This window comes from Pinus tabuliformis, chromosome 8, assembly GCF_031772625.1.
Source record: "Pinus tabuliformis cultivar Carrire ecotype Pingquan chromosome 8, CPIR1, whole genome shotgun sequence".
In the NCBI taxonomy this organism is placed as follows: Eukaryota; Viridiplantae; Streptophyta; class Pinopsida; order Pinales; family Pinaceae; genus Pinus; species Pinus tabuliformis.
This window is the reverse complement of record NC_142294.1, coordinates 1,436,380,968-1,436,391,601: the sequence shown is the minus strand read 5'-3', so window position 1 is coordinate 1,436,391,601 and position 10,634 is coordinate 1,436,380,968. Positions and strand designations below refer to the sequence as shown.

General features: G+C 37.4%; 2 pseudogenes; both read left to right on the top strand.

Annotated features, from left to right (window-relative positions):
• The first annotated feature begins 386 nt into the window (after nt 1-386).
• On the top strand, nt 387-1,127 carry LOC149241076 (14-3-3-like protein GF14-C pseudogene; annotated as a pseudogene).
• Nucleotides 1,128-9,308: 8,181 nt separating this feature from the next.
• On the top strand, nt 9,309-10,634 carry LOC149241075 (aluminum-activated malate transporter 10 pseudogene; annotated as a pseudogene).

Sequence of the window (10,634 nt, the reverse complement as noted above, 5' to 3'; positions counted from 1 at the left end):
CTTATGGAGAGATGCAAAGGATGTACTTAGGGGCATTAAATAACGCATAACATAGGAAATAAGGCTTGCCTTGTTTCAATGGTTGGTTGAGGCAATTACTTCGAAAGTTCGAGGGTTAAAGTCATTGAGACGTCATTTCAATTGTCAGTTCCAACAATTACTTCGAAGTCATACGATTTTGTAATTAATAACTGTGACTCTCCAGCGACCCACTAAACACTCGCTTCCCTGTACAACCCTTTATTATCTTGTGCTGCTAATTTCACAGAAAATCCAGTCAAAGTACTTGGTTATGCCATTTTAGTGTGTTTCTTCATTGAAACGACCATTTCTTGAAGATAGAGAGGCAAAGTTAGGTTTTTAAGATCTGTGCACAAATGACAGCAATGACGATGTTGGAGTCATTAGCGGAGGAGAATGTATACATGGCAAAGATGGTTGAGCAGACAAAGCATTATGAGGAGATGGTGGAGTTCGTGGAGAAAGTGACCAAAGGCGTGGAGGTGGAGGAGCGCAACCTGCGATCTATCGCCTACAAGAATGAGATTGATGCCCGCATGGCCTCCTGGAGGATCATCTCCTCCATCGAGTAGAAGGAAGAAATCAAGGGCAATGATGAGCATGTGGTGGGAGTATAGGAACAAGGTGGAAGTAGAGCTTTCCAAGATATGTGAGGGCATTCTCTGCCTCCTCGACTCCCATCTCATCACTTCTTCCACCGCCGCAGAGTCCAAGTTCTTCTATCTTAAGATGAAGGGTGATTACCATCGATACATTACAGAGTTTAAGACAAGCGCCGAAAGGAAGGAGGCCGCTGAGAACACTTTTCTTGCTTACAAGTCTACGTAGGATATTGCTGCAGCAAAACTGACTCCAACGCATCCTATTAGGCTAGGGTTGGCTCTTAACTTCTCTGTATTTTACTATGAGATTTTGAATTCACCAGAGCCTGTAATCTCTTAAAACAGACATTTGATGAGGTGATTGGGGAGTTAGATACCTTAGGTGAAGATTCTCCCAAGGACAACACTCTCATCATGGTTCGTGACAATCTAACATTGTGGACCAAATATATGCAGGAGGATATGTGGAAGAGATCAAAAATTAATTTATTCAAAAAGTTTTGACCATTGTTGAGAACAAGAGAAGACATTGTTGAGGGCGGGATAAAATATTAGAAGATGGATGGGAATGTTTGTGTATGGAGGCACCAAGGCGAACACTCCCATCACATGGAGTTCATTTCTATATATAACTCTTCTGAGGGCCCTCCTCGGCACAAGGGAACTCCACATACGAACTCTCCAGGCTCTGGGTCTTTTCCCATTGCATCACACTATCGTCAAGAATAACACCTTCACGGTCAGAGGTATGATTAACCAGGTGTACCCTTCAGCCACTCACACCATGTCATTTTTTTTAATTTTCCAGAGAAACCATGGAGGAACTATGAAACTCTTATCATGTACAACAACATCGTAAATGTGACCTATTTCTAGCTTTACATGCTCGATAAATATGGAATAAAATGCATCATTTTCGGACTAGACTTTTCTCTATTCCGGCCAACCAAATCCAACCCAAATCACTAGAAAATTGGTTTAAATGTACGCAGCCAATGCAATAGATCAAGTGGGAGACATCAAAAATCCAAAAAACATGCAATCTCAACAACTAATCCAAAAAACATGCAATCTCAACAACTAGATTTCACCATTACATCAATGAAAAACCTTACTTTTGTTTTTAAATTTAAATCTTCAATGAAAAACCTTACTTTTGTTTTTAAATTTAAATCTTCAATGAAAAACCTTACTTTTGTTTTCAAATTTAAATCTTTATTTTATGGTTACATATTAAAGATGTTGATATATTTGTGATGAAATTTAATTAAAGATTGGATGTTTGTATTTTTCAATTTATTAATATAATTTGTTATCTCCATATTTTTGGAAAAAAATCAAGGTTTGACTTTGATTATGCTAGAAAAGATCCTATACCAAACCAAATAGTAGGACATGAAAAACAAAAGGTAAAAATCAAAAGTGATTACTTTGATAGAGAAGAACAATACTTAAGTGGTCATTTAAGTTTTTGGGACACATTTATTATATAATAGAAATTCGGGATAGATGGTTTAAGGACCATTGCTGGAATAAATTTGATTGAAAATGAAATGTAGAAATAATATATTGTTGTTCGTTAAAATGTCTTTTTTTTTTTGAAGTGCTGCATATGCCCTTTTAATTGAAATTGGTGTATGAGACCCCCTTGTTTGTGGGACAAGAGAGCCATCTCCACGCAACGATTTGACTGCTAAGTCTACGAAGGCATACATACAGTGATCTCTTAGGAGGAAACACATGCTCTTAACCATTAGGCGCACTCATGCTGTAATTTATTTATTGGGATAACATTATGATTATTTTATTTTGAAGTTAGGCACTTTCCATTATATTTAATAAAGACTACATATAAAAAAAATTATTACTTCGTATGGATGAAGATAAACTAGACCATTAACATAAATTTAGAGTTTTGAGGTTGCCAAGACCTCGTATAACTAGAACATATTGTAAATAAAAACTTATAAAAATAGACTAGGTGTGCTAAATCTTGACATGCATTGACATGGGAAGACAAAAAAGATAATTCCTACCGCAAGCAAAAAGCCAATGAGTCATAGCAACCATTGGGCAGAATCTAGCATCTATGTTGGGTGGTCACTACTCTCATCCGAAGAGAATGATATGTTAGCTAATCTCCTAGCTAGAATGATCACCTTGCCATCTACATTGTTATTTTTTTCTTTTTTTGCACCAACTTTGCTAATCTATATAATTCTCCTATTGAGTCCTCTTTTACCTCCCTATAAAACTTGCAATATTCAATATTCAAATGATATTTAAAGTTATGCCAACTTTATACCATTATAGATATAATGACTAAAACACATATAATGGGCCAATTATAATAAAAGTTATAAGCCCCTTTCATGCAAACTAGCATCAAATCAAGAAAAAACGAAAGTTGAAATATTAAGATAACATTATTGCTTTATCATCTTTAATCATATTTTTGAATCTAAAAATAAATTTAACATTTTAAAAATGAAATTATTTTTAATATATAAATATATAATATGATTGTTTTAAAATTACATTCAAAATATCAATATCTAAAGCATATTATTATAACATATCTAGGTAGGGTTTACAATGTAAACTCTTATCTTTGCATTTTGACTTGTCACTCTTTAAGTTAGGGACGTGAATAATTTGGAAAAAATAATTTTTAATTATAGGTACTTTAGATAACATCTATTGTTGACACCTAATCAGAGGGATTGGGTGTACAACTGTAATTAATGTAAATAAATAATAGAGAAGATAGAGAGTCATCGGGAGATGAACCGAATAGTCACTCCCTCTTGTATATAATAATGAACAACCTGAATGAATATATGAGTTTTTGATTTGAGGAGTTACCTCTTGGTCTGACATGGTATCAGAGCAGGTGCCATTTTTTGGCTTCCTTTTAATTTGTAACTCCTATTCTGTTTTGCCTTTGTTTTGCATCTTTTGCAGGCTGACATTTCTGTCATAACCCTGCGAAATCTCATTCATTGTTGTTGCGTCGAATGGTGCATTGAAGCCGAAGGAGAGCTTTCGTTCATTTTTCGTTTAATACATTTGTCGAAGGTGCTGTAATGACTTGGATTTCCTCCTGCTCTGAGTATGGTATATATACCCTTTCGCATTGAAAAACCATATATCTTTTTTTCGTATTCACATATATCCTTTTCTGTATTCCCTTGAGCCAGATCTCAAGTATTATAAACCCATATATAAATCGTCGAGTCCGCTTTTTAATCGCATATCGCAAATCTCTTTCCCCGATCAATACCGCTGCATGTTTGCGATGCGATCATATCCTTCATTAAACCCACTCGGACACAGTTCCCAAGGTTTCACTTTATCTGGCTCATTCTCCACTGTTGATCTCAACCTCCAGATCCGACGGCTGACATTGATTTCGGAGGGGACCACTTGCACGACGGTTACCTACCTGAAAAGTGCCTTTTAATCTCCATCGTTGATTGTAACCTCCAAATTCGACGATTTATAGCGATTTCGGGTGCATTAGTTGCACAAGAGTTACCCGCCCGATACGAGCAGTTTTTCTCTCTCCCCTAGTCACTACGTGTCAACCCCTCAGTGGAATCAGGCGCTCCCCTCTCAATACCACTTACCATTTTTTATCCGCCTGAAATCCCACTTGTAACCCGAAATCCGCCTTTAGCCGTGGTTATCGCCCCGACTTGTTTTGCTTGTGATAATCGTTGATCACTTACCATCGATGACCCTCCTCCGTTCATCTCGTCCGTTCATCTCCGTCGTTCATCTCTTAAACGTCAAACTCTAGTATACAGGTGAAAGAAGGTGATACTAGGTTGAATGTTGTTGGTATAACGATATGCATTCAATCATATCTATTGTGGGAATAGTTCTCATTGGTAAGGAGAATTATCCTAAATGGTCGAGGAAAATCCAACACTCTCATTTTTAATGAGCTATGGAAAGGAGTGTGTATTGGAGAAGGAGACGAAGCGCCAGTCCAACCTACCTCAGACAAGGAGCTCGCCATTTGGGAAAATAAGAACAACAAAGCCTATGCATTGATTGTAGCATCTGTAAGTGAAGAGGTGAGTCGACACATTTTTCCATTTTCAAATGCATTCGAAGCCTTACAAAAGCTGAAGGAACTCTATGACTCACACTCTGCACTTGAAGTTGTTCAACTCATGATTAAACTCTTCACCCTTGAATTACAAAATAATGATCCTCTTGCTCTTGCATCCGAAGTAAAATCTATAATGCATGATTTCAAAGCCACTAAGGTTGAATTGGATATTCCTTTGATCACTTTTCTCAAGGCACTTTATCGTACTTACTCCAATTATCTTGAGTCATTGCAAGCAAATGGAAATCTCAAAGATATTACCTTTGACTCTCTTGTGAAAAAAATTGTTGAAAGAAAGAGAGCTTTTGGAAAGAAGACAAGCCCTGAATCTTTTGAAGAGGCTGTGTGCCTTGCTCATAAAGGAAATAATCTTGCCCAAGATTCTTCTAGAGGAAGAGGTGGTCAAAGAGGAAGAGGAAGATATTTCAGAGGCAGGGGGGGTAGACACTCTCAAGGAGAAAAGTCAGATTTGCATTGCATACGCTGCAAAAGAAATGGATCACATGATGCCTCCACATGCAAGTTACCTTGGGACAAAATTGAGCAACAAAGAAACCAACCCAAAGGTAAAGCACCTGAATCCGCTCATTATGTTGTGGCACAATGTAATATTGGAGTAAATGAAGACTTATTTAATGCTTCACTTGCTTCTTCGAAAAATGATTGGTTGCTTGATTCAGGAGCAACTTGCCACATGACTCATAGAAAAGATTTTTTTGAAGAATTTACTGACAATGTTGATGGAGCAATATACTTTGCATACCAATCAAAACTCAAGCTATCAGGGCTTGGCACATTCAGGCTTAAATTCCCTGGTCTTCCAGACTTTCTTCTGCATCATGTTCTATATCTCCCATAGCTGAGGAGAAACTTGCTGTCCTTGGTCTAGATTCGCCAGCAAGGTCACTCCATTCATATGTTTTATGGCAAGCTTAAGGTGAGAAAAGCATCTGACCACTCACTTGTCATGATAGGGATAGAAGAAGAAAGGCTTCTCAAGCTGCAAGGTACCTCTGCTCGTGCACAACATTTCTCATACAATTCTCATTATGAAGAAGGTACACTTCCATCAAGTTTATTATGGCATGCTAGATTTGGACATTTGAACTATGACAACCTCTGCTTGTTGAAGAAAAATGGTGTTACTTGTTTGCCTACAATTCCTAGGAAGCTTAAGCAATGTGATGCTTGCATTTTAGGAAAGCATAGAAAACAGTGCTTTCATGATTCACACTCCAGAGCACATAGAAAACTTGAACTCATTCATTCAGATTTATGTGGTCCAATGCCTGTTCCTTCTGCAAATGGAAATAAATATATGATGACATTTATTGATGACTACACCAGAATGTGTTGGGTTTATTTATTGAAGAACAAATCTGATGCTTTTCAAACATTCAAGAACTTTCATACATGGATTGAAAATGATGCACAATCTCATATTGGCTCTATTCGCACTGATAATGGAAAAGAATACACTTCAAATGAATTTGAAAACTATCTTCACCAACATGGGATCAAACATCAAACAATTGTGCCTTATAATCCCCAACAGAATGGAGTAGCTGAAAGAATGAATAGGACAATCTTAAATATGGTACACTCCATGTTGTTCTTCAAAAATGTAAAAATGATGTTTTGGGCTGATGCAGTTCTATGTGTTATATATATAAAGAATAGATGTCCATCTAATGCTATCAGAAACAAGACTCCCTATGAAATGTGGTATGGGCACATTCCTTCGGTAAAGCATCTCAGGGTCTTTGGTTCCACCTGCTAAGCCTTAATACCAAAGGTACATAGAAACAAACTTGGTGCAAGAAGCCGTAAGTGTATCTTCCTAAGGTATTCAAACACCTCCAAAGCATATCGTCTCTATGATGAAGCCAACAAAAAGTTTGTTGTATCTAGAGATGTAATCTTTCTTGAATCATCCAAAATTGACAATGTTGTTGAAAGGCAACTTGATCGCTTGGATAGACTCACAAATGCAAAATCATTTCAAGAATTTGATAATCAGATTCCACATCTTGAAGGGGGGATTCCTATACTAGATCAATCTGTGGAATCTTCTTCTGAAACACTCTCTCCCCTACATGAAACTCCAACAACGGATGATACTTTGAGTGATGTGATTGACAGAATTGGGAGACTCAATCTTGATTCAGTCCCAACTCAATCAACGGAGCAGCCTGGACCATCTGAGAAAGGTCCCCCAAAGTGGCTGACAAAGACACTTGAAAGTGTTCATCTTGATGAGGTTGGAAAGACAGGAACTAGAAATTCAAACCGGACAAATGGAGGTAATGTAGATGACTCTGATTCACCTGTTGATATGGATGTTTCTTATGATTGTGAATTCAATTTGTCTACAGATTTTGAACCAACTTCCTTCAAAGAAGATGCTTCTCATGATGAATGGAGAGAAGCAATGCAAAAGGAGTATGATGCCTTGATAAAGAATGGCACTTGGAAGCTGGTTGATCCTCCATTGGGAACTAAACCAATTGGCTACAAGTGGGTCTACAAGAACAAGTATAAAGCTGATGGCTCACTTGACAAGCACAAAGCCAGGCTTGTGGCAAAAGGTTTTGCACAGAAGGAAGGGGTCGATTATGAGGAAACTTTTTCCCCCACAGCAAAATGGGCTACCATCCGGACACTCTTTGCCTTAGCAGCTCAGAACGGTTGGAAAGTCCATCAAATGGATGTAAAAACTGCTTTCTTGAATGGAGATCTAAAAGAAAATGTTTTTATGTCTCAGCCTGAAGGATTTTCTGTGAAAGGACATGAACATAAAGTATGCAAACTTGTGAAATCATTGTATGGCCTCAAACACGCACCACGAGCCTGGTATGAAAAACCGACTGAGCATCTTCTGAAACTCAATTTCAAACATTATGATCGTGATGATGCAACTTTGTTTTTCAAGAAAGTTGGAAAAACAGTTGTATATCTTGTGGTATATGTAGATGATCTTTTGATGACAGGGAACAAAGAAAGCTACATTGCATCCATAAAGAAGGAATTGAAGAAGGGTTTTGAAATGACTGATTTGGGATATATTCATTACTATCTTGGTATTGAAGTAACTCAACATCCGAAGTCCATATTCCTTTCTAAAAAAAAGTACATTGGATATCTGTCGAACAGATTTAGCATGACTGAATGCAATCCTATGACTACTCCAATGGAACAAAACTTAAAGCTCACATCCATTGAAGGAAATGAATTTGAGGATGCAACAAAGTATAGACAGCTTGTAGGAAGTCTCAACTACCTAACTACTACCAGACCAGACATTTCGTTTGCTATTGGAATCCTCTCCAGATTTATGCAAAAGCCTTGTGAGAGACATTGGTCTGCTGCAAAAAGAGTTCTAAATTACTTGAAGGGAACCTAAGACTTTGGAATCAAGTATACACAGGTGGGCGACTTCAGCTTGATTGGATACTCTGATTCAGACTTCGATGGAGACAAAGAAACTGGGGTTTCTACTTTAGGTTATGTTATGAGTCTTGGATCAGGAGCTGTATCCTTGAGGTCACGCAAACAATCAGTTCCAGCAGATTCCACAACAGAGGCAGAATATGTGGCAGCAGTTGAGGCAACAAAATAATATGTGTGGCTCAGGAAAATTCTTGAAGATTTGCAGGTAAAACAAATACAATTGACTCCACTCATGATTGACAATACCTTTGCAATAAAGTTGGCCAAGAACCCAAAGTTCCATGATCGAACAAAGCACATCAATACTAAATATCATCTAATGCGACATCATGTTGAGGCCAAAACAATCCATCTCCGCCATTGTTCCACTAATGAGCAAATTGCAGACATGTTCACCAAAGCACTTAGAAGAGAAAAGCTTGAAAAATTCAGAACGATGCTTGGACTCACCAACATCCCTTCAGATTAAGGGGGGGAATGTTGACACCTAATCGGAGGGATTGGGTGTACCACTGTAATTAATGTAAATAAATAATAGAGAAGATAGAGAGTCATTGGGAGATGAATTGAACATTCACTCCCTCTTGTTTATAATAATGAACAACTTGAATGAATATATGAGTTTTTGATTTGAGGAATTACCTCCTGGTCTGACATTTATAATTAAATTATATTTCCTTGATCTTGATTGAAATTCCAACAATATTATTTTTAATTTTAATTCCAATACTATCCTTGTTACAATTTTTTATTTTATTTATTTATTTTTTCCAACAAAACAATTGGAAAATGCACCAACAAATCCCATTTTAATCTCAATTCGGGTACTATCCTATTACCATGTAAGCAATTGGAAATGCAGAGATGCTAGAGATTTAAAGAGGTTTAAATTGAGTTTGGACAGTTATGACCAGCTTGTCATATAGTCTTCCTTAAAAGATGTCCGCACCAAGTCGGTCGCGAAACCTTCTAGAAGCACGGCGAGGGGATCAGGGATTCTACCGGTACATGGTAACCAGGCGTTGATCAAGTCATAGATAGAACGCAACATATATTTAAGGTTCTAGTAGTTTGAAGTTTAGACCCCAACTTTGTTCAGAGAGCAGTAGTCGGATATGGATGACGAGAAGATTCAGTCACAGCCTATGGAGTGGAAGATTAATGTCGAGGAAGGAATGGCTGCGAATACCATCAAACCCCGCAAGCCTATGGTCGGGAGAATTTTTGAAGCTTTGCAGCGATGGGAATTATTTGTTTTTTCTGTGTGCAGGAGGATTTGGCAAGTGGGTGCAGATGATCCTCGAAGAGTTATCCATTCCATCAAAGTTGGCCTTGCACTGTCTTTGGTCTCTCTTTTTTACTTCGTGAGGCCATTGTTTGACACCTTTGGTGGAAATGCCATATGGGCAGTCATGACTGTTGGCCTGGTTGTTGGACACCGTTGGTGGAAATGCCATATGGGCAGTCATGACTGTTGGCCTGGTCTTTGGATTCAATGTTGGTAATTATTCACATAAAACATTGATTAGTTTAGATCTATTCACCCTCCTGAACATCAACTTGGGATCCATGGATTGTAGTTACAGAAGGTTTAAATACTTACTAAATAGTAAATCTGAACACATTATTATTATTTTTTGTTGTTATTTGTTATTAGTAATTAGTAATTAATTATATTGGAATATTTTGAAAATTTGATAAACAACAACAAAATTTCACTCTTGCCCATCTCATTTTCTAAATATTCCTAAATTTACAGTCATTCAAGTATCTATTACAATATTGTTCTCTCTGGAATTATAGAATTTGGATATGAAGATTTCGTGAGTATATAGCATCAGTAGAAACTTACTGCGCTCATTCAAATTAGTTTTTTGTTCTATAATAATATATTACAGGTGCGACGTTGGTCAAAAGTCTGAACAGATGTTGTGCCACTGTGTTAGCTGTATTATTCGGAGTAGAAGTCAGCTATGTTGTAGAACATGCATGGCAAAATTTCGAACTAGTTATACCGGGTGTCTTTGTTTTTGCCTTAGGTCATTACATTCTCATTTCCAACATTTACAAATGAGTAGTGAGTCGCATTCAAATTTTTAGTTTTCACGATTCTGATACATCTGCTAAATCGTTTGGGTGATGCAGGCGCAACTTCCACATATTCACGTTTCTTTCTAGTGATGAAGAAAATATACCATTACGGGGTAGTCATCTTCATTCTCACCTTCAATCTTGTCGCTGTCGCTGGTTACAGAGTGGAAAACCTTTTCAAAATGGCCAGTCAAAGGATATCTACCATACTAATTGGTTGTGTGGTCTGTTTCGTCATTAATTTGGGTGTTTTCCCTTTATGGGCTGGAGATGATCTTCACAATTTGATCATAGGTAACATGGAAGGACTGGCTGGATCTCTTCAAGGTACGGTGGGGTTGAAACAATAA